The sequence below is a fragment of the Narcine bancroftii genome, chromosome 5 (assembly GCF_036971445.1).
Source record: "Narcine bancroftii isolate sNarBan1 chromosome 5, sNarBan1.hap1, whole genome shotgun sequence".
NCBI lineage: Eukaryota > Metazoa > Chordata > Chondrichthyes > Torpediniformes > Narcinidae > Narcine > Narcine bancroftii.
Genome location: NC_091473.1, coordinates 120,367,128 through 120,392,643, shown reverse-complemented (window position 1 = coordinate 120,392,643; position 25,516 = coordinate 120,367,128). Strand labels below are relative to the sequence as shown.

Below are 25,516 nucleotides of genomic sequence, written 5' to 3'. Positions count from 1 at the left end.
AGGCCTCAGTCCAGGTGCACTGCCCTTAAGGCAGTTGATTGTGAATCTGTCCTGTTGGCCGACAATGTCCAGTGTAAACACGACCACGTCTCTATGCAGCATCTTGAATGGGCCTTCGTATAGACACCGTATGGGTGTACCTTGTTGTCCTCTCTGCACGAAGACGTAGTGGGTGGACTGCAGGTCCGCGGGGACGTGGCTTGGCGGTGAGCTGTGTTGAAATGGTAGCAGGGGTGGGGGGGGGGGGTAGTTTAATGATGCAACAGTCCTAGACAGATATTCCATCCCACATGTCCAGGACTTTGCCACGAGGTTAAAAGGCTACCGACCCTTTTCCAAGGTGGAGCTCGTAAAAGGATTCCAGTGCACCCCAGCAAAGTTCCAAAATTGGCATGCATCACACCCTTCGGCCTCTTCGAATTCCTGCGAATACCCTTTGGACTGAAGAACGCGGTCCAGACGTTCCAGTGACTGATGGAGGTGATCAGCAGGGACCTTGACTTCATTTCGTCTACTTAGATGACATCTTCATCACCAGCCCTGATGCCAGTACACACAGGACGCACCTGACCCTCCTGTTCGACAGACTGCAGAAGTTCGGAATCATGGTGAACCTGGTGAAGTACCAGTTCAGCCTAGAGACAATAGACTTTCTGGGACACCGCATTACCCCAGAAGGAGCCAGACCACTTCCAGACTAGAAGCCATCCAAAACTTCCGCAATCCGAGCACACCAAAGGCCTGCAGGTGTTCCTGGGGAGGGTAAACTTCTATCATCAATTCCTACCAGAAACAGCCACCCTCATGCAACCCCTGTTCAACCTCGTCAAGCTTGGCAACAGGACGCTCCAGTGGATGCTGGATACCACAGAAGCCTTCGACACCACGAAGGTGGCACTGGCGAGGGCCACAGTCCTGGTGCATCCAGACTCAACACCACCCTGGCCCTTACAACAGACTCATCAGACAGAGCAGTGGGTGCAGTGTTGGAGCAATGGGTCCACGAGCACTGGACACCCCCCCCCCCCACCCTTCAGTAAACAGCTCCAGATGCCAGAGTTCAAATACAAAGTGAGCAATGGGGGCCTGGCGGTCTTGAAGTGGTGCTCCTTGCCGTGTGGCAGGTTGGACTCGTGGAAGTTGGGCGCTAGTAAAGCTAGTTCTTGGCCAGTAGGCGGGCATACTCCTCTTCGTCCAGGGCATGAATCCCTAATGACAGAAAAGGATGCTGCTGCAGGGTGAGAGGGAAAGGCTGATACACACTACACCGGTAGTGTTGGTAGTGTTCACCAACCGGCATCTCGCCACATCCACCAAAGGTTCATGTGCCTGGAGGAAGTCCGTTCTGAGTAGGGCCTGTCCCACAGCCACAATTGTGCACTTCCATTGGAAAACCATGTCTGCGGCGTGGATTGTGACCAGGCGGGTTCTGTAACTCGAGATGGAGGATCCATTGGCTGCTTGCATGGGAAGGCCCTTGGGATTGTGTCTGACCTCAAAATATGTCGGTGTGATGAGGCTTATCTCTGCACCGTGTTGACGAGGAAATCCCTCTTCATCTGTTGGTCTCGGAGGTAGAGTAGGCCTTTAAGAGCACCATGAGGCCACTATTGACAGCTGGCTTGCCTGTTTTCCGTCACCATGTTAGATTTAGCAGTGAGGTAGGAGCACGGTGTGGGGGGGAGTGCACCATCGGCCGTTTCGGCCCCATCTGCAGTGATAGAAACAGTATAACAGTATTCATTTTACTTCTCTGGGCACCCGTCACATTGAGGTTGTGTCGCAGCCATTGCTGTGGGGGGGGGGGGGGGGGGGGGCAGCGGGGTTGTTGAGGCGGCAGCACCGACGGCATAGACAGGCTACACGTAGATGGAGCTCTGCTGTGGGGTGCAGAAAGGTCTGTCTGCTTCCTTGGCTACCAGGTGCGGGGCGCCGAAATCCATGTCAGAAACCACTGAGGAGATGTGTACTCGCAGCTTGGAAAGGAACAGGGCCTCGAAAAGAAAACAGTCTGTGTGTGTCCCCACTGGGGCCATCATCTCGTGTATGAGCTCGGAGGGGTTTCTGTTGCCCAGGCCCTGCATGCTTAAGATGTGAACAGCGCGCTCGTGCCTGCTGAGTTCCAGGGAGTCGAGGAGGAACCGCCAGAATCGTTCATACTTACACTCCATTGGAGGGTTCTCCATGAAGGAACTTACTTTGAGACGATTCCCCTGATGTAGAACTGGGATTCAGCCAGTTGCAACCAGAACCTGGGCTGGTTTGCCCAGCAGGGTGGCAAATGCCCGTAGTAGTAGTAGCAGATTCTTGCATCCTGTTGTGTTTGATGTGGGTTCCAAAACGTTGGAACCATCAGGGTCTCCACTGTAGCGTCTGCTACGGCAGAGCTACGGAATAAAGAGATGTCCACACGGTGCAAGGGTAAACCAGTAAGAATATTTTATTGTTTGAGTTCACCACATTGCGCAAAGGGGATGCCCATTTCCGGTGTAGTGTGCATCGGCTTCCAGAAGTGACGTCACTCCCTGGTTGGCGGTACTAGCCTACATTCCCTTAGTCCACACATGGTGTCAACCGTGGGCCTCTCCTCGGTAGTGAAAGGGGGCCCGCAGCATCTTGGGTCGGCCAACTGGTGCGGTGATTCGGCCGGTCAAGCTGCGCAATTGCTCGGCCTGCTACACCAATCTCATCTTGCCCCAGGACATTCCTCGAAATGAACTGCTCCCTGAAAGATCTGAGAAAGTGACTAACCATAAGATCATTAGACATAGGAGCAGGAATAGGCTATTCAGCCCATCAAGTCTGCTCCACCATTTAATGATGGCCACTGCTTGGCCTTTTCCTTATAACCTTTGATGCCCTGGCTAATCAAGAACTTGTCAATCTCTACTTTAAATACAACCAATGAGCTGACCTCCACAACCGCCTGTGGCAACAAATTCCACAGATTTACCACCCTCTGGCTAAAGAAATTCCTACGCATCCCTCCAGTCCACAATCTTCAGTCCTAAAGTTGTGCCCTCTTGTCCTAGACTCTCCCATCAAGGGAAACAACTTTTTTACATCTACTCTGATCATGCCTTTCAACATTTGAAATGTTTTCATAAGTTTACCCCACCCCCACCCTGTAATCCTAAATTTTAATGTTATGACATAGTATGAAATTTCCCAATGTTGTGAAATTGGGAAAGGTTTGTTTGAGTAGGCCACATACAAACACTTTAAAACAGATCTTATTTAAAATACTGGAGCTCTGCCCCATGCTAGACATATCAGCTCCAGAGCTTTTGTGGAAGACAGGGCTCAAGAGACTTTACTAATAGATTGTTGTTTGCAAAAGGCAACAGATGAAAGAGCATGTCAGAGCCGCTGCTGTCTGGAAGAGAACTTGCTGTTCTGAGAGGGTCATGTGGTTTTGCACTCTGAGAGAGTCAAACAGACTTTCTCTCAGAGTCAGGGAAAGAGAGAGAGAGAAAGAAAGAGAGAGATAATTTGTTCATTGTTACAGTCAGCAGACAGCAGCTGGGACTGGAACAGGACAAGCTGACAAGCTTTTGGAAAGCCCAATTTCAGAAGACGGCCTGTCAAAGCCCTTGTGATTCATGCAAGAGGAGAGGACTGGCTGTCTAATGTTTCACTTGGAATAAGTGAAACAGAAAGGAACTCTGTGGTAACCTGAAAGAAAGATGTTATCATCTAGAAAACCCTGAAGGGGCAAGTTTCGTCAGCAAGACACTGAAGTGGCTGATTAAAAAGGAACAATAAATCTCTCTCTGAAAACCGACAAGAACCTTCCTGAGCAGTAACCATTTATCTTTCGAGCACCAAAGCCTGGTGAACTTTATAAATGTTAAATTCTGTGCACAGAATAAGAATTGCCTGCAACCAGTGAACTTGGAGGAAATGAGAAGTGAAATTGGACTGTGAACCAAAGAACTTTTCTGAACTTACACACACATTACATACACGTGCACTTAGAATTAGAAGGGGTTAAAGTTAAGTAAGTCAATAGAGATAAGTTAAATTTTAATTCTATTTTCATGTTTAAAGATAATTAAAAGCAACTTTTGTTTAAGTAACCATTTCTCGTGGTGAATATCTATTGGTGCTGGGTTTTGGGGTCCTCTGGGCTTGTAACAACATGTACAGGCCAAGAGCTGCTAAAAGCTCCTCATAAGATAACCTTTCATTCCCAGATTCATTCCTATGAATCTCCTCTCCAGCGTCAGCACATCCCTTCTTAAATGAGAAGCCCAAAACTGCTCACAATACTCCAAGTGAGGTCTCATCAGTTCCTCTTGAAATAAATGCCAGCATCGACTAAAGATGCAAGTTTACCTTCAGACCATCCTGCACGAGGACTCCAATATCCCTTTGCATCTGGATATTTTCAATTTTCTCCCCATTTAAAGTCACCCATTTATTTTTTCTACAAGAGTGTATGACATTCATTCATTTCCAACATTGCATTTAATTTGCTTTGTTTCCTCAATACAAGTCCTCCACCTACCTTCATATCATCTGCAAATATGGCCACAAAACTATTCATTCCATAATCCAAATCATTAATATGCAACATATAAAGCACCAACACCAACCCCTGTGGAAAACCAACCAGAATATGATCCTCTTTCCTGCCAATAAGTCAATGCTCTACCCACAGTAGTTGATTCCTGTTATACCATGGGCTCTTATCTTGTTAAGTTGCCTCATGTTCAGCCCTTTGTCAAAGGCCTTCTAAAAATCCAAATACACAACATCCACTACACCCCCTTTATCTCGCCTGCTTGTCAAGCAAGATTTTCCCTTAAGGAAACCACGGTGGCTTTGGCCTATCTTGTCATGTCCCTTCAAGTACCCCGTAACCTCATCCTTGACAATCGACTCCAACACCTTCCCAACCATTAACGTCAGGCTAATAGGTTAATAATTTCCTTTCTGCTGCCTTTCTCCCTTCTTGAATAGTGGGATGAAATTTGTGATTTTTCAGTCCTCTGGGACCATCCCAGAACCTACTGATTCCTGAAAAATCATTGCCAATGCCTCCACAATCTATACCGGTACATCTCTCAGAACCCGAGGGTCTGGGAGACTTATTCACCCTTGGACCATTTAGCTTTCCGACCACCTTCTCCCTTGAAATAATAACTGCACTCACTTCCCTTCACTGATATCCTTCGACCTCATATCTGGCCCACTGCTAATGTCTTCCACGATGAAGACTGATGCAAAATACACATTTAGTTCCTCTGCCATCTCCTTGTCTCCCATTATTTTTCCAAAATAATTTTCTAATGGTTCTATATCCACTCTCACCTCATTTTTACTCTTTATGCCCTTGAAGAAACTTTTTGTGTCCTCTTTGATATTATTTACTAGCCTACATTCATACTTCATCTTTTCCCTCATGAATTTTTTTCGTTACCTTCTGCAAATTTTTAAAAGCTTACCAGTCCTCGATCTTCCTGCTATTTTTCGCTTCCGTGTTCACCCTCTCTCTTGCTTTTATGTTGCCTTTGACTTGACTTGTTAGCCACAGTTGCAACATTTTCCCATTTAAACATTTTTCGCTATGTAGCTTCCTCAAATCTTGCAGAAACTCCATCCATTGCTGCTCTGTTGTCTTCCCCACTAGCGCCCCCTTCCAATCTACTTTGGCTAGTTCCTCTCTTATGCTACTGGAAATCCTTTTACTCCATTGAAATACTAACACATCTGACTTCAGTTCTCCTTGTGAAATCTCAAAATGAATTCCATCATATTGTGATCATTGCTCCCAAATTAGTTCCTTTACTCTAAGATCTCTAATTGCCTCTGCTGGATTACACAGCACCCAATCCAGTACAGCCGATTACCAAGTGGGCTCATCAACAAGCTACTCTACAAAGCCACCCTGTAGGCGATCCAGTCCCAACCTGGTTTTCCCAATCTACTTCCAAGTTAAAATCCCCATAACATTGGCCTTCTGACATGCTTTTTCTCTTTGCTGTTGTAATTTCTTGTCCACATACTGTCTACTGTTTGGAAGTCTATAAATAACTGCTAATAATGTTTTTTTTTTAACCTTTGTCATTTCTTAACTCAACCCACAATGATTCAGTGTCTTCTGATCCTATTTCATTTCTTTCTAACAATTTAATGTTGTTCCTTACCTATAGAGCCACGCCATCCTTTCTGCTTACCTGCTTATCCTTTCGATACACTGTGTATCTTTGGGCATTAAGCTCCCAATGGCATCCATCCTTTTGCCATAACCCCGTGATGGCCACATCATACCTGCAAATGTGCAGTTGTACTGCAAGGTCATCCACTTTATGTCTTATGTTGCATGCAGTTAAATAAAAAACCTTTAGCCCTTCATTTGTTACTTTTGACTGTGCCCCTGTTGCACTGCACCTCATCCCACTGGCTGCAGCTTTGCCCTATCTGCCTGTCTTCCCACGCAAACTTCTTACCAGCAGCCTCTATTTGTGCTTAAACTGCCTCTTCCTCTTCACTTTGGTTCCCACCTCCCTGCTAATCTAGCTTAACCCTCCCCTTCCCAACAGTATTAGCAAACCTCCCTGCCAGGAGATTAGTTCCCCTCCCATTCAGGTGCAACCCTTCCCCCTTGTGCAGGTCACTGCTACTCCAGAAAATGTTCCCATGATCCAAAAACTTGAAACCCTGGCCCCTGGCTCATTTTTTCAGCCACACATCTGTCTGCACTATCTTCTGATTCTGACCTTCCCTAGCTCATGGCACCTGCTCTTCAGCCTCTTTCCTAATTCTCTAAACTTACTCTGCAGGGCCTTACTCCTGCCTCTGTCGGTGGTGCCAATATGTACCACGATTTCTGGATGCTCACCCTCCCCTTTAGTAATATTCTGCACCCTCTCAGAGGCATCCTGGATCTGAGCACCTGGAGTCACCTTTGCAGCCAGAGAATCTCCTATCTGTTCCCCTGACTATCGAGTCCCTTGTGACTATCACTCTACCTGATTTCATCCTTCCCTTCTGATGCTCAAAGCCAACTACGGTGCTACTGGTCTGGCTGCTACCTGGACCAGATAGGTCAATGTCCAAAATGGTATACGTTGCTGAGGGGAATAATCACAGGGGTATTCCCTTTCTCTTTCCTGACTGTCACCCAGCAACCTCCTGCCTCCGAGATGTGATTCCATCCCTGTAACTCCCGTCTTTGACCCTCCCTGCCTCCCAAATGATCCAGAAATCATCCATCTCAGCTCCAATCCCCTAACATGGTCTGAAGGAGCTGCACTTCTCACAGATTAAAACATCAGGGATATTGTTAGCTTCCCTGACTATCCACATTCCACAAGAGAAGCAGACCCTGACCTAATTGCCATTCTCACTATATATTAAAGAGCAAAGAGTTAGAAAAACCAGTCCAAACCTTGCCTCAACCCTTACAGCTCTACCCTTCCAAAGCCTCAAATTCCCACTCCTACATTGTGCCACCCACACAATGGCCCCTCCGCTGAGGCCTGCTTCACTTTTATTTGTTCCTAAGGATGGATCACGATCTGATCGGTCCCCTAAAGTGCCGAGCCCTGTGAACACTCCTTTTTAATCTCCCCGTTCTGAATGGAGCTCTCTCTACCTACGAACCGAATGGTCTGTTAAAGCGCAGAGCTCTGACATTCAGAACAAAATCTGCAGATGGTAAAAATCTAAATTTTTTTAAAAACACAGCAACTGTTTGAAGCACTTAGCAGATAAGGTAGCATCTGTGGGAAGAGAAACAGAGCTAGTGTGAAAAACAGGCCATGATAGGTCAATGATGGCAGTTAAGAAAAAAATGAACATATTGCCAGTTCAATCAAAGTTCTCTCCTCCAAACTGAGAAAGAGAAAATTAAGAAGCAAGTTAGTCCGAGGAGTAGAGAAGATCGTTGGAACAAATGGAATGTCTTTAACAGTATGAACTATCTCCATGCAGAACTATACCAGGAGAGCATACAATAGAAGCCTAACTGGTCTCTCTGTTGGAGTCTTTAACCAAGAGATGAATGTTAAGAACCTCACGCTTCTGCGTCAATCAGCAAACTAACCTCCATGTTCAGCCTCCAGTCAACTCCCTCAAGTGCAAGAGTTATTAAGTGAGCAGCGAGAAGCGAAAGGACTTTATGAAGGCAGGCAAGAATTATAATGACTTTCAGTGGCGGAGCACAGATGTGCACCAGGATGGGGCATAACATCTGGCGTGCTGCTCTTCAGAGAAAACCTGCACAGACTTGTTCGGTTGAATGGTCTCGCCAAAAATCAGACACAGTGCATCAGTACATTCTCCTTTTTTTGTCGGCAAACCAGTGGAGGTGACTTAGCCAATGAAGCGGTCCACCGTTCCATGCTTTCCTGATTCCACCCACCTGCCTTGCCACATATTCAATTAAAATTCATCAACTTCAGCAGTAAATTATTAAATCAAGTCACCTTCTATCACATCCTGTGTGAAGGAGTGTTCCGCTCTTCCATTATCCTTTATGTGAAGAAATGTTTCCAGTTTCTACCAATATGATGAATGGGCTCAGGTTTCAAAGCTTTCAAGTTAAGGCCCGTCATGAATGGAACTATACTCCCAACTCACTACTGTTATCAATTCAAAGATTCAAACTTGATTTTTAAAAATCCTTACATTTCAATAAAGGAGCAAAATTCACCTGAAGCTGAGCTGCCACTTAGACATTGGTGATTAGGCACACTGGCTCCATGGTTTGTACCAATTTTTGCCTTGACAAACAGGGAATTCCCAAATTCTAAATTAACTCTCACCATTACCTCCAGAAGAAAGATTGACAATTTTTTGGCCTTTGTAAAAATTACCAAAATGAACCCAAAATCATATAGCGACAACAGTTTCTAATGAGATCGGACAAATTGCCCAAAACTCTTGTATTCTAGTTAAGCAAATTACACAGGCTTCTTTAAAGGTGTGATTTAGATATTTGTTCACAATGGTCCATTATCATTTATAAAGAGAGGGTGGCACGGTTTGCACAATAGGGTTACAGCGCCAACAACCAGGTTTCGATTCCAGTGCTGTCGGTAAGGAGTTTATACTTTCTTCCCTGTGTCCACGTGGGTTTTCTAGTTTCCTTCCACCCTTCAAAACTTACCAGGGTTGTTGGTCAATTGGGTGTAATTGGGCTGAAAGGGCCCGTTACCATCTGTGTATCTAAATTTAAATTTAAATCTTTAATTCATAAATATCAACAACAACAACAAAAAATCAAGCACGGTGTCAGGTGGTGCAGCAGTTATTGCAGTTGCTTCTGCAGCTCTAGGGAGCTGGGGTCAATCCAGACCCTGTCTTTGCTGAGTCTATATCTTCATCTCATAACCATACGGGTTACACGAGTTTCCTCCATCATAAAGATGGGTTGGAGCTTAATTGGTAACTCTAAATTATTCTTCTGAGTAGGTAAGTGGCAAAAGAATCAAATGGAAATAGATGGGCATATAAGAAAGAATTGATTGCAGGGATACAATGAAACAAGAATGGGATGGGGCTGACAGGATTGCTCTGCTGGGTAGAGGCTGATTGGCCTCCTGCTGCTGCAGCGTAGATAATCTAAACACTGAAATAGCTGACAACACAAGAGTTTCCCCTCGAATTTTGATAATTAAAAAAGCCTATTCATTCGTATTCCTACGTGATGAGGTGTCAGGATCTCAGGGTTCCAGCAGTGTTGAGTTTTTAAATTTTTTTTAATTTTTCACACTGTGAACCATATCAATCAAAATACATACAAACATTTCCCTTTTAAATATACACAGTGGCATTTTCTCCCCTTTTTCCCCTACCTTCCCTCTCCCCTTCCCACCCCCTCCAAACCCATTTAACGTTCAACATATACAATAAAACTATTAAACAACGTCATCACACAATTAAAATAAACAAGAAAATTGTGTCATCTACTTTTACACACTGGATCAAGTCATTTTGTCTTCTTATCATTTTAGGGGGTGGAGGTCCGAGGCAAGACCTCTCTGTTGTGTTCCATGTACGGTTCCCAATTTTTTTCAAATAATGTGACTTTATTTTTTTAATTGTATGTTATTTTTTCCAATGGAATACATTTATTCATTTCCATGTATCATTGCTCAGGCTCCCAGGCTCTCTTCTGATTTCCAAATTGACATTATACATTTTTTTGCTTCTGCTAAGGCTATCATAATAAATCTTTTTTGTGCTTCTGCTAAGGCTATCATAATAAATCTTTTTTGTGCTTCATCCAGTTTGAGGCCTAATTCTTTACTTCTTATATTACTTAGAAGAAAGATCCCTGGATTTTTTGGTATGTTGCTTTTTGCGAATTTATTTAATACCTGATTTAGATTTTCCCAAAACTTTTCCACTCTCACATGCCCAAATTGCATGTACTATTGTTCCCATTTCCTTCTTACAGCGAAAACATCTATCTGATACTGCTGGGTCCCATTTATTTAACTTTTGGGGCATGATATATAACCTGTGTAACCAATTATATTGTATCATGCGTAACCTCATGTTTATTATAGTTCCAGAGCATAACTTTTCCCATATTTCATTTTTTATCTTTATGTTTAAATCTTTTTCCTACTTTTGTTTGGGTTTATACCTTAATTCATCATTTTCCTTCTCTTGCAGCTTGATGTACATGTTCGTTATAAATCTTTTTATTATCATTGTTTCTGTAATCACATATTCAAAGCTGCTTCCTTCTGGTAATCTCAGTTTGCTTCCCAATTAGTCCTTCAAGTAGGTTTTCAGTTGATGGTATGCAAACATTGAAATAAATTATTTCCCAAAAAACAATTTTCTATTCTTTTAATTCCTTTTCTCTCCCATTCTCTAAAGGAAAGGTTATCTATTGTGAAAGGGATTAGTTGATTTTGCGTCAATAATAATTTTGGTAGTTGCTAATTTGTTTTTTTCCTTCCTAAGTGAATCTTCTTCCATATATTGAGTAAATGATGCAGTACTGGTGAACTTTTATATTGCACCAGTTTTTCATCCCACTTATAAAGTATATGTTCCGATACCTTCTCCCCCATTTTATTTAGTTCTATCTTAGTCCAACCTGGTTTTTCCCTTGTCTGATAAAAATCTGATAAATCTGATCAGGTATTAAATAAATGCTGCTCTATAATAATTTTAAAAGTTTGGTAACTGCAAATCACCTTGTTTGTACCACTCTGTTAATTTATCTAACGCTATCCTTGGTTTCCCCCCTTTCCATAAGAATTTCCTTATTATTCTCTTTAGTTCATTGAAGAATTTCTCTACTAAGGGAATTGGTAACGATTGAAATAGGTATTGTATCCTTGGGAAGACATTCGTTTAATGCAATTTACACTAACAATGTTAGTGGCAATTCTTTACAATGTTCTAAGTCTTTTCTGTAATTTCTTCATTAATGGCTGATAATTTAATTTGTACAGGTGGTTTAAATTATTATCTAAGCTAATACCTAGGTATTGGATTGCTTGTGTTTACCATTTAAATAGTGATTCTTTTTAAAATTCTGTATAATCCGCATTACTCATTAGCATCGCTTCACTTTTATTTGCTTTGATCTTGTACCCTGATATTTCTCCATATTCCTTCAATTTCTTATGTAGTTCTTTTATTGATATTTCTGGTTCTGTTAAGTATACTATGATGTCATCTGCAAATAAAATGATTTTATACTCATTCTCCTTTATTTTTATCCTTTTTATTTTATTTTCTGTTCTTATCAGTTCTGCCAATGGTTCTATTGCTAAAGCGAACAGTGAGGGAGATAGTGGACATCCCTGCCTAGTTGACCTACCTAATTTAAATTGGTTTGATACATATCCATTTACTGTCACCTTCGCCAATGGTCCATTTATATAAATCTTTAATCCAACTAATATATTTTTCTGGTAGGTTGAACCTCTGTAATACTTTGAAAAAATAATTCCATTCTACCCTGTCAAAGGCTTTTTCTGCATCTAAAGCAACAGCCACTGTTGGTATCTTATTTCCTTGAACTGTATGAATTAAATTAATGAACTTACAGACATTATCTGCTGTTTGTCTTTTCTTAATAAATCCAGTTTGATCTTGTTTTACTATTTTTGGTACACAGTTGGTCAATCTGTTTGCTAATAATGCTATTATCTTATAATCTGAATTAAGTAGAGATATTGGTCTATATGATGCTGGAGTTAGTGGATCCTTCCCCATCTTTGGTATTACTGTAATTATTGCTATTTTACATGAATCTAGCAAGTTTTGTGTTTCTTCTATCTGGTTCATTACTTCCAGGAGAGGAGGAATTAATAACTCTTTAAATGTTTTATAGAATTCTATTGGGAATCCATCCTCTCCAGGCATTTTATTGATTGACAGCTTTTTTATTATATCCTGTATTTCCTCTATTTCAAATGGTTTTATCAACTTGTTTTGCTCCTCTTCTTGCAATTTTGGCAGTTCAATTTTAGCTAAAAACTCTTCTATTTTGTCTTCTTTCCCCTCATTCTCAGTTTGGTATAATTGTTCCTAAAATTCAGATAATATGAAAATTCCTTCTCTCTTGGGTGTTTCCTCCTCCATATATCCATAAGTTTCATTTCCTGCATTGATTTAACCATAAATTTGGCCACTTTATTCTTTTTGCTAGTCTTTTGTCCAGTTTTATCCAACTTTGGGTCCAAATTAAGGTTAAAATCCCCTCTTATCAATATATTCCCCTGCATATCTACAATCTTCAAAAAAATCTTGCATAAACTTTTGATTCTCTTCATTAGGTGCATATATATTGATCAAATTCCAGAATTCTGAATATCTTTGACACTTTATCATTACATACCTCCCTGCTGGATCTATTATTTCCTCCTGTATTTTGATTGGTACATTTTTATTTATTAATATAGCTACACATCTGGCTTTTGAATTATATGATGCTGCCGCTACGTGCCCTACCCAGTCTCTCCTTTATTTATTATGTTCCACTTCAGTTAGTTGCGTTTCCTGCACAAATGCTATATCTATTTTTTCTTTTTTCAGTAAATTTAATAGCCTTTTCCTTTTAATTTGGTTATGTATTCCATTAATATTTATTGTCATATATTTCAACATGGCCATCTCATATTCTGCTTACACCTCATTTCCACTTCCTCACCACCACCTTCCCCCTTTTCCTCATTTTCATCCCTCAGTTTTCCCTTTTTGAACTCAATGTATGACAATACTTCTAAAACATAAAATACTTCAACAACTCCCACTTAACCCCAAGTGCCCCCCCTCTCTGAGTTGCCCCTTGTCCCTTGCAGAGCAACCACAACTCCCCTTTCCATTTGGATTGCGAACCCGCTCGCAAGCGTCAACTGATCTCGCAGTGACTGTTATTCTCTTCCACTCAACCTCCTCCAGAAAAGACTTTTATCTTCACATTTAACAAAGCTCACCCTCTTCCCCCCCCCCACTTCCTTTCTTCCCTTTTCTTTCCCTTCTTTAGTTCTTACTTATACATTATTTTTACATCTTTATTTGTAGTTTGTCATCGTTCTTCATTCTTGTTACATCTCTTCATCTCTCCTTCTGTCCTGCAGGTGTTCTGCAAATTCTCGTGCTTTCTCCGGATCTGAGAACAGTCTGTTTTGCTCCCCCGGGATAAATATTTTAAGCACAGCTGGATATCTTAACATAAATTTATAGCCTTTTTTCCACAGGATCTATTTTGCTATGTTAAACTCCTTCCTCTTCTTTAGAGTTCAAAACTTATGTCAAGGTAAAAAAAATATTTTTTGAACCTTGTATTCCAATGGTTTTTTTGTCTTCTCTAATTTTATTCCTTGCCCTCTCCAGTATATTTTCTCTTGTTGTGTATCTCAGAAATTTTACTAAAACGGATCTTGGTTTTTGTTGTGGCTGTGGTTTCGGGACTAGTGTTCTGTGTGCCCTTTCTATTTCCATTCCTTCCTGTATTTCTGGCATTCCCAGAACCTTTGGGATCCATTCTTTTATAAATTCTTCATTATTTTTGCCTCCTTCATCTTCCTTTAGGCCCACTATCTTTATGTTGTTTCGCCTACTATAGTTTTCCATTATATCCATCTTCTGAGCAAACAACTCTTGTGACTCTTTAACTTTTTTGTCACTTTCTTCCAATTTTTTTCAGTCATTCACTTCCATTTCTACAGCTGTTTCTCGTTCTTCCACATTTTCTAATCTTTTCCCTATTTCTGTCATGTCCAGCTCGATTCTGATCACTTTTTCTTCTGTACTATTCATTTCACTAAATTCTAATGTCAACCATTCTTTTAATGCTCTCATTTGTTCTTGAAATTTTTTTTAATCTATATACTGTCCATCTGTTTTACATCCTATTCCTCTGTGCAGGGTTTGGTCTTCTTCTTCCTCTTCTTCTGTGTCTGCACCTGTGTTTGTGTCTTCTACTTCTCTTCCTTGTATCTGCATCTCTTCTGACTTTCTTGTTGAGCTGCTTGCCTCACTTTGCTGGGCGGTTTTTTTGCATGGCTTCTTGCTATTGGCCCTCTTCTTCTGGGCTAGTTATCTGTTGGGCCTCCGGTTGCTGTTCTTCTTTCCTATTACTCCCTTTCCTGTCGCTTTCCTCTTCTTCCAGCTGAGAGCTCTGATGTCGGGCATCCCTCAGCTGGTCACGCTGTGTTAGTTCGCTCCTCAGCTGGGCCCCCCCTCCCGTCGGTGTTTTCTTTTTTCCTTAGTGTGCGCATTGTGCACTTCTGTTTGGCTCAGAGAGCCATTTTTGCAGTCCAGCGGTCGGGAGGTCGCGACTCTGCGGGGTCGTCACCAACCTCGGGGAGTGGGCTCTTTTCTCCACGACGGCTCCCTGTTTATTCATGCAGGTAAGGCCTTCTCCTTTCTCTTCCGGTGTCTTTTCTTCTTTTTTTCCTTTTGTTTTTGCTTTTTCCTTCTTGGGTGCCATTTTCTTGCTTTTCTCCACAACTTTATCTTTTATTTGTTGTGCTTTGTCTTTCTTGAACTTTGTGTTTTCTTCACTTTATTTCTTCTTTTCTGGAGAGGGCTGGTATTCTCCTACTGGCCACTACTCCCCAGCAGTGTTGAGTTTGAAGGGCATTATTACTCCCAGGTCAAATTTATTACAATGAAGTTATACCTGTAGCAGCTTTATTAAGTCCCACCTGCTTAAATCAACTCAAAAACATAGATAAATATTAAATGTTCTTACCTTTGAACAGATACCTTCCTGTGTATTTGATGCCCCACCTTATCTGCTTTTATAGTCACTCAAGCCGACGGCTTTGAAAGTGTTCTTGCATGTGAAGTTACTATGTCCAGTTCTTCTCCAAATTTCTGCATTTGATAGATAAATTAATTTGCATTCCATTTCTTTCATTTCCTCAAAATCTCACAAAGTGCTTCACAAACAACGAAATAATTTTTGAAGTATGATCATAATTGGACAATGACATGATAAATTCCCATGGACAGAAATCTTGTAAATGTACTTGACCAATCAATGCTGGCTGAACATTCAAAGACTCAACGAACTTCCAAGTGATCCCACACAAATGTTTACATCCTTCTAAATGACAGATCTGATCTAATGCATCTGTGGAAGACCAGCAACTATAGCCATGTACTGGATTCTGCACTTTGACAGAAGAGGTGTTTGCACTTACCATTTTGTACAAGCACTAACAGGTATTAAGCCATTATACATTACCTTCAGAAGCCTGTTGCATTAACCAAATCCTGTGCACAATGAAAGTGGCTCCGTTCCGAGTCAACTTGATAACAGGCAAATCTATTGTTAAATAAATATTTGGTTCATGAAGTCATTTGGGAGAAGGGAATGAGGAAATGAGCAGCAAAGGACATGGGCAGGGCAAAGCTAAATGTCTAAGCAAGAAAAGCAAACATTGCTGGCAGATACTATGCTAACGACTTCTACTTCACCCTGGCATTGCTTCCCTATCAGATTCATTTGTGTTGTTTCATTTACCTACTGCTTGCTTCAAGGTCAAAGTGCTTCCAAATTCTGAGTGCATTCATTTATTCTTTGCAGCTTTTTTTGATCATCAGAAGTGGATACCAATGAAGGCCTGTGAAACACATAACCCTATACCTCAAAGACAATGAGCACAAATAAATCAGGCAATTTCAACATAGCTTGAATGACTCACTTCCAATAGTCCTGAAGTGGCTAATGTGCCCAATGTGGAAATTCTACACTTCTCCACAGATAGGATTGGAGAAGACAGTGCGGACAGGTTAGGAGATTGTGAGGCAGTGCCCTCCTTCTGCCACTGATACAGGACTTCAGGCTGCTCCCAGTGCAAGGCCTCGGGTCTTTGGTCTCTAAAGACTGTGTGTCACTATCCTCCTTCATACCAATGAGGCGTGACTTCACAGTTGATTTATGTGGTTCTTTTACTATCAGTGAAACCATCTGACAACATCTGTTGTGTACAGCTTTAAAACAACACACCTTAACTGGATGATTAGAATGATGGTCAACGCAATGCTAGTATAGTGCCAGAACTGTCTATAAGGAGCTTATACGTTCTGCTCACGTCTGCATGGGGTTCCTCAAGTGCTCTGGTTTCATCCCTCCATCCAAAAACGTATGGAGTATGTCAGCTAATTGGAGTATTGGAAAGCATGAGCTCGCAGACCAGAAGGGCCTGTTACTGTGCTGTATGTGCAATTTTTTTTTTAATACCACTACATTTACATATATTTTTGAGGTCACAGAAATAAACAAAATGTGCATGCCATATGTGTCTTTGCATTGTACTCCTTAATCTTGATTCCACTTGTCCACTTATTATCCACTGATAGCATAAATGAACAAGGAAGACATTCTACTCAAATGTATCAGTGGGATTGGAAACAGTTTCAGCAAGTAGGCCTCCAATATTACCTGTTCCATCTTTCACTTTCCATTGATGACAGATTATTAATGGATTTTGAAGAATTTTATAAAATCATTTTAAATAATGGTTCCCCATATTTTGTTTTGTTGGCTTCCCTGATATATAAATCTTTAGAATATGCTAGCTCTGATCAAGCTAAAGGGGACTCACCTGTATTAAAACTGTTCTGACTTCTCAACAATGCAAGGTTATCAATTAATTGATTGGCTGAGTGGAGTTCAAACGGAGTGACGTTCACTGACCAGTAGTTGTTGGTGCCTTGATAGGTTATATCTGAGAATCTGCACTTCTGGTGATGGGGAGAAGGACACTGGCCCAGGATGTCCATTTGTCTACAAGCCAGCACTTGACATCTCCAATACAACGCACAATCTGACAAAGACAGCCAAGAAATTGAACATCAGTGAAAAGATAAACAGAAAAATCCCTGTTATCCGGAATTCAACCAACCGGCAAAAACAAAATCACAGAAAATAAGAGGGTAAAAATCATGGAAGTTTAAAATTGGCACATGTCGCCATTAGTTCTTCAATCCATGCAAAATGCAGTCTCTAGCAACTGGAAAATTCATCTATCAATCCCTGCAGGTGCAGACACCATGGATTTTATTGTATTTTGTGAATTGTACTTGAAGCAACAAAAGTTCAGAAACTTCTCAAAAGGGCAAAGCCATTGATATGTAGCACATGTGACTAGTCTGGATCAAAATGCCATTGTCTTGGGTATTTTCTTCACTTTTGATAAAGTTCCAACAGTTGGAATGGGTTCATGTAGGCAATTCATGCATCTCTTGGCAATTCATGTGTTTTTCCGCCAGAAACAAGGAACAGTAAAGCAAGCAATTTTAAAGGTATTTAAATACCACTGACATAAGATATTTAAATCCCGTCTCTCTACTTCTCTACCACTCATGCTCTCTCCTCCTCTCCCCTCTTTTGTCCCCCTACCCAACTAACCCCACCCACTCTCATTCCCCATCCTCTTTGGTTCCAGCCCCCAAAACCCACCTCCCTACTGGATTCTTGCACTCTTCCCCACCCTTCCACTTCCATTTGGCCCCATCTGGTATATCTTTATACCACCATTCTAACCTTCTCCCAAGCAACTTCCCATTTGTTACAGACATCTTTGCAAGGTACTGCCACAAGTAGGCAGGCAACATCATAAAGGGACCCCCCCCCACCCCACCCTACACCACCATGACCTCCACAACCTCTTCTCACTGTTGCCTTTGGGAAGAAAGTCCAGAATTGGCACATCTAGATTAAAGAGCAGTTTCTTTCCAACAGACCTTTGGACCTCCCCTTACTAGAATAGAGAACATAGAATAATACAGAGCAGTACAAGCCATTCAGCCCTTGATGTTGTGCCAACCCATATATTCCTTCCTAAAAAAGTACTAAACCCTCCCTACCCCATAACCCTCTATTTTACTTTCATCCATGTATCTGTCAAAGAGTTTCTTAAATGCTCCCAATGTTTCAGCTTTCATCACCATCCCTGGCAAAGCATTCCAGGCTCCCACAACCCTTAGTAAAATAAAAGCTTACTCTGGTGTCTCCCCTAAACTTTCCTCCCTTAACTTTGTACATAGGTCCTCTGGTGTTTGCTGATCCTGCCCTGGGAAACGGGCACTGGCTGTCCATCCTATTTATGCCTCTCATAATCTTGTAGACCTCTATCAAGTCTCCTCTCATCCTTAAACACTCCAAAGTCCCAGCTCTGCTAACTTTACCTCAAAACATTTCCCAATCCACGCAACATCCTGGTAAATCTCCTCTACACCCTCTCCAGATCTTCCATATCCTTCCTATAATGAGGCGACCAGAACACTATATTAATTATGGTCTGCTCTGCCACCACAAAGGGATTTTCGGCAAAATTTTTTGTGCTAGGTTAACAGTGCTGTCTATAAGGAGTTGGTATATTCTCCCTGTGCCTGCATGGGTTTCCTCCAGCCCTTCAAAACATACGGGGGTTGTAGGTTATTTGGGGTAATTGGGCGGCACCATCTCATGGCCAGAAGGCTGTTCGTCTAAGCTTAAAATTTATATTTAGAATACTTATCTATTTTATGATTTTTGTCTTTTTTTAAAATTCAAATGCTTACTGTTATCATGCTTTTACAAATACCCATTCATTTGTAACAAGTAAGAATTTTGGTGCATATGTACAATATGGCCTTTATCAATCATTGCATGGAATATAGGAGTTGGGAGGTGATGTTGAGATTGTATAAGGTGTTGGTGCGGCCTAATTTGGAGTTCTGTGTGCAGTTCTGGTCGCCTAATTATAGGAAGGATATAAACAGAGTGGAGAGAGTGCAGAGAAGGTTGACCAGAATGTTGCCTGGGTTTAAGCATCTGGAGTATGGGGAGAGATTGGACAGATTGGGTCTTTATTCTTTGGAGCGTAGAAGGTTGAGAGGGGATTTGATAGAAGTATTTAAGATTATGAAAGGGATAGACAGAATGGATGTGGATAGACTATTTCCGTTAAGAGGAGGAAAGTTTAAAACAAGAGGACATGAGTTAAGAATTAAGGGGCAGAGGTTTAGAGGTAACATGAGGGGGAACTTCTTTACTCAGAGAGTGGTAGCTGTGTGGAATGATCTTCCGGGAGAAATAGTGGCGGCGGAGTCAATTGTATTATTTAAGAAAAGGTTGGACAGGTATATGGATGAGAAGAAGATGGAGGGTTATGGGCATTGTGCAGGGAGGTGGGATTAGAAAGGGGTGTTTGGTTCGGTGCGGACTAGAAGGGCCTAATGGCCTGTTTCCGTGCTGTAATATGTTATGTTATATTATGAAAGGGATAGACAGAATGGATGTGGATAAACTATTTCCGTTAAGAGGAGGAAAGATTAAAACAAGAGGACATGAGTTAAGAATTAAGGGGCAGAGGTTTAGAGGTAACATGAGGGGGAACTTCTTTACTCAGAGAGTGGTAGCCGTGTGGAATGATCTTCCGGGAGAAATAGTGGCGGCGGAGTCAATTGTATTATTTAAGAAAAGGTTGGACAGGTATATGGATGAGAAGAAGATGGAGGGTTATGGGCATTGTGCAGGGAGGTGGGACTAGAAAGGGGTGTTTGGTTCGGTGCGGACTAGAAGGGCCTAATGGCCTGTTTCCGTGCTGTAATTGTTATGTTATGTTATATGTATGTTACAATTAATATATTATCATTCTCTGCTGGTCAGATTCCAGCACTGGCAAACCAGAGTGTCTTAACACACACTGCAGCCTAAATTACTCATCTTCCTCCAGTTTACCCACCGTTTTCTTTTGCCTCTCTCCCTTGGTCGGATTTACCACTTCCCTGCCTCAGCCTGATTATCCAGTCTGCGTGCATTCCCTGCTTCATGCCTGCCACCCCACCATCTTTCCACTGCTGCTGTACTAACTTTCCTCAGTCTTGATGAGCTTGGCTCAAAACGTCGACCGCACTTTTTCCTCCACTGATGCTGCTTGGCCTGTTGAGTTCGTCCAGCAGATTGTGTTTGGCTTCAGATTCCCAGCATCTGCAGTCTCCTGCGCATCAAGTACTTTCTCTCTGAATGAAAAAATTACAATTTCAGCTCATTTAAATATTACCCATGAGCAAAAGATGTATTTAAGGACCTGAAATTTCAACATCTATTTTACTTAATTCACCTCTTCCATGAAAATGGACTTGAAATATATTGAATAGATCTCAGCAAAGAGAATCATTTCAATGATGCATTAAAAATTGTTTAGAAAATTAGATGAATAACTACATTGTAACAATGTTGTAATTTTAAGAGCATGTCCAAACAAGTAAATATGCAGATAACAATTCCAGCTGGAAGATTCAATGGACATCTAAAAAAAGCACACAAGTTATTGTAGTTGGGCACATCATTTTTCTCACAAATTCTGTCAGCTTTTAAGCCACATAATTGTGCTGAGAATGCATGTGCTGGAAATGCAATTATTTTATTCATTCTAACATGCTATTTTTGCCTTGCAGGCCTGTGGACAGCATTAGCTGGCAGCATTGTTCTTGACAACCTGATTGAACTGCTGTAGCCCCCTTTTGGTCTTTAAATTCTCCGATAACTGTTGGCCCCTCCTTCAATCCCTTTCAACTTTTTTTTTACGATTTAAATTTTATCAAGTTCTTTAAAAAAAAGTTTCCAAATCCCTTGAATCAGTGTTAAAGTTATGTAAATCTTAAGTTACAAATCGTAAACTTATCCATAAAATAGAAACATGGCAGCAAAAATGTCAAAATAATCATGTGTCTATTTAATTTCTAGTAACAGAAAAAAACTGCCGTTCATTAATATGCTTCACCACAACATTCACTATTTTTTCCACCCCACCAAGGAAACCTAGATATTTGCTCCCCATTTTTGTGTATAGATGTCCAATTTATCAAACTGTTTGTAAGACATTCAAATGCTATAACTTTAGACAATCCTGAAATGATGGTTCCCCCAAAATTCTTCCAACCTTTACATACAACCATTATACTTGTAGGAATCCAATTTTGAGAATATTTATCCCCAAATAACCCAGGTGTGTCTCCCAAGACAAAGAGTATGGGGCAAAAAGGATTTGAAAGCACCTGAAATTTCACCAATATACTTATCTATCAGAATCCAAAATTTTTGACTTCTGAGAAAAGACCAAAATGCATGTATTTAAGTCCTCTTTATCTATCTCAGGGTTATTTTTCAAACTTAATCTATATAATCTTGCTGGAGTCCAATAAAAACGGTGCAGAATCTTAAACTGAATTAGGCGGACTCTCGGGTCTCGACATTATTCTGATATTTTTACAAATTTTATTCCATTCTTCCATCTCAAAAATCACATTCAGATCTATTTCCCATGCTCTTTTAAGAGCCAACAGAAATTTATCCCCTGAGGCTGATTGATAAAATTTGGTTTTGTGACCTTTACCATATGCAGCCAGTACAGTAGACAGTATCATAGCAATTTGTTGGGGTTGCTGTGTAGAACCAAAAGTTGAGTGAAGCACATGACACAGTTGAAGATATCTCCAAAATTGTGACCTAGAGATATCATACTGTTGGATTAGCTGATTAAAAGATTTTACACAATTTAAGATTCATCCAAATACTAGAGGCTTCACTCAAATATAATTTAAATTCAAATAATTATTCCAGAACTAAATGCACATGCCAATATAATTGGGTGAGATCTTGCCTCGGGAGGTAACTTGATAGACAAACATTGTAATATTAGGAAGCGCGAACATTCAATATGATACCCAGGAGGTGCTCTCTCTGGAGGGAGAAACCAATGTGCTAGATGTTTATAATAGTACATTAACTTTGGCAAACCTAAGGTCCCCCCTCTTTCAACTAGCAATTGTAATTTATCAAGTATGATGGGCCCAGAGGACCCCAAAACACAGCAGCAATAGAAATTCACCAAGACAAATAATTACTTAAATAAAAGTTACTTTTAATTTTCTTTAAACATGAAAACAGGATCAAGTAACTTACTACTATTAACTTAACCTAACTTAACCCCCTTCTAATTCTCAGCACACATGATACAGTAGTAATGTGTGTATAAGTTCAGAAAAGTTTGATTCACAATCCAATCTCACTTCTCATTCCTCCAAGTTCACTGGTATCAGGCAATTCTTGTACTGTGCACAGAATGTAACATATATGAATTTCACCAGGCTTTGATGCTTGAAAAGTAAATGGTTACCACTCAGGAAGGTTCTTGTCAGTTTTCAGAGAGAGATTTGTGCTCATTGGACACAAACTGATTCCTTCCATTCAGCCACTTCAATATCCTGCCAAAGAAACTTGCCCATCAGGCCTCTTTCTTTCAGGTCACCACAGAGTTCCTTTTCAGGTGAAACATTATATAGCCAGCCATCTCCTCTTGTGTGGACAAGGGTTTTGAACAGGCTGAACTAAGAACTCACAATCCATCTTCAAAATGGGGTTATTCAACCAGCTTTCCAGCCTGTCACATTCCAGTCCCAGCTGCTGCTGCTGAACCTTAGAACCCTAGAAATGAATTCTCTCTCTCACACACACACACGCACACGCACCTCTTAGAACAGCAAATTGCAATCAGACAGACAGCGGTGCACCGGACCTAATCTGAGTCCGTTCATCTGTTGCTTTCCAAAACAAAAATAATCCATTACTTCACAGCATGTCCAATTAACACCAACATATGGAGTCCTTCAGCAAAGCCAGTTTCCATTGTCCTTACAAAGGCACTGGAAGCCTGGAATGTCTGGCTTGAGCAGAGCACTGGCATTTTAAATGAGATCTGTGTTGTAAAATGTTTGTGTTTGCTTAAAAACCCCCCACAATTTATTTCCTTTAAAACATATCTATACACAATATAAAATATAATATCATCCCTCACACAATTTTCAAGCATGGGCATTTACCATTCCAAATAAAAGCCTCAATTTCAAGATTTCAAGGTTCAATTTATTATCATAGTAATAAAACAGTGTCATATTACATGAAATTTCTTGTTGCCTGCTGCAAGGCAGGCAAATTCACTACCAGCAGAAATTGCCTGAAGCACCTCTCAGAGTCAGACATAGTCAGAGAAAGAGAAGCAAAGGAGAGTACCCCCCCAGAGTCAGACTGTCTGTAGATTCACCTCCAGCTCTTCCGCTGCCCCTGCAGCCCCACAGAGTCCAGTCTAAACCAATGGCGACCTGAGCTACAGATCTGAACCTCTGACACAGTCAGGAACCCTTTGGCTCTCTCAGTACCCCCTCGCATCCCAATTCCGATACCTAAACCCATTCCAGCCATTAGTGAGTCTGCACGAATCTCCTAACAGCAATCTCCAGCAGCCCGCAGCTCTGCAGGTTCCTCGCTTCAAGTCGCCAGCAGTCCACCGCATGCACTGGTCCCTCAATCTCAGAGCCCCTCATTGGTCTGTTGCCATAGTCACCATCCTGTGGGTCATCTCTTCTGTTTCTCCTTCTCAAATGGGAGGGGGTGATCATCCCAACCTCTGCTGCCCTGCTCCAGTCCTCCACTTCCCTGGAGTCTGCAGCCCCTTGTGGCTGCTGCCGAATAACAAGTGTCACCATCTTGGGCGCAGACCCCCACGGTTGCGGGATCTCCAATAAAACCACCATTGGCTCCCTCAAAGCCTGTGGAGCCGATGGCAGTCGAATGGGCACCTGGACTCCGTGGGAGTGCTGGATCTTTGCTCCCTGCGGGTCTGCACCTGTGGCAACTCTTCGCTGCAGCGGCTCCAGCCGCACCATTTTTTATTTATTTTATCAAATTGTTTAAACTATGTTCATGGGATTTGCACTGGTAACGATTGGAACAGGTATATAATCTTTGGAATACTATTCATCTTCAAGGCATTTACTTTTCCCGAAATTGATAAGTACAATGACCATATATCTACATCACAAGAAATTTTCTGCAATAATGAATCAAAATTTATCTTTACTAAATCCTCCAGTTGTGGGGAAAAATTAATACCCTTCTTTGGTCAATGAAATTGACTAGGATAAAAAGCAGATGTAGGGCAGTATGCAGTCAATGGTAAAGTTTCTGATTTTTATCCAATTAACCTTATAACCTGAGAATCTAGAATAAGACTTTAACATATTCAAAAGACATGGCACCGACTGACCAGGGTCCGACGAAATAAAATATCATCCGCATAAAGCATCAGTTTTTGAACCTGTCCTCCCACAGATATCCCTACAAAGTTCTCCTTCTCTCTAAAAGCTGCTTCCAGGGGGCTCCAAAGCTGGACAGAACAACAATGGGGAAAGTGGGGAACCCTGTCAGGTACCCTCCCTAAGAGAGAAATAAGGTGATATGTAACCTCAGGGTTATTACACAACAATCTAATCCATTTTAAAATAATGGGTCCAAATCCAAAAAAACTGAAGAATCTTAAATATCCCCATTCCACCCAATCAAATGCTTTTTCAGCATCAAATGAAATAGCTGCTATAGGTGATTGTGTATCGGCCACTGACCACATAGTATTCAGAAGACACCTGATATTATCAGATCACCTGCAGCCCCTAATGAATCCCACCTGATCACTATGCATCAAGCAAGTTATTACTATATCTAAATGGTTTATAAGAATCTTTGATAAGATTTTCATATCCATTGGAATTAGGGAAATTGGTCTATAATTCTAACATTCTAATAGGTCTTTACCCTCTTTCAGAATCAATGTAATTAGTGCTTGTGATAAAGTAGGGGGTAAATTATCCCGCTCAATAGACTCATTATACAAATTCAACAGTAGTAGGACTAGCTTCTCCACATAGCATTTTAAAAATTCCACAGTAAATCGACCTTTTCCAGTAGGTAACATCTAATTTCTTCCAATGATATCGAGGAATCCAGGTTTTGTTGTTGTTCTTTTGTCAACTGAGGTAACCCTAATGGCCTCAGAAAACTATCAATTTTATCCTCACTAGAGTTGGAGGTAGATGTATATAGGTCCTTATAAAACTCTTGAAATAGATCATTAATATCATTAGGTGTCTCCAAAATATCACCAGTTGCAGATCTAACAGCTGGGATGATAGACATTGTTTCTCTCTGTTTTATGCACCTTGCCAGAAGATGGCCAGCTTTCTCCCCGATTCAAAT

At 41.2% G+C, this 25,516-nt stretch overlaps 1 protein-coding gene across 11 annotated transcripts in view; it reads right to left on the bottom strand.

Annotated features, from left to right (window-relative positions):
* The window catches only part of LOC138763922 (monocarboxylate transporter 13-like), a 63,012-nt gene that overhangs the window by 21,974 nt on the left and 15,522 nt on the right, over positions 1–25,516 (bottom strand). For 6 of the 11 annotated variants that reach the window (XM_069938903.1, XM_069938914.1, XM_069938905.1 and 3 more), the window contains exons 2-6: positions 20,297–20,445; positions 17,043–17,264; positions 15,959–16,058; positions 15,680–15,760; positions 15,182–15,306 (exon numbers count right to left, since the gene is read on the bottom strand). The gene's annotated coding sequence lies outside the window, so the exon portion shown is untranslated. The remainder of the gene's footprint in view (positions 1–15,181; positions 15,307–15,679; positions 15,761–15,958; positions 16,059–17,042; positions 17,265–20,296; positions 20,446–25,516) is intronic. The other 5 variants (XM_069938909.1, XM_069938904.1, XM_069938912.1 and 2 more) reach the window with 5 other exon arrangements.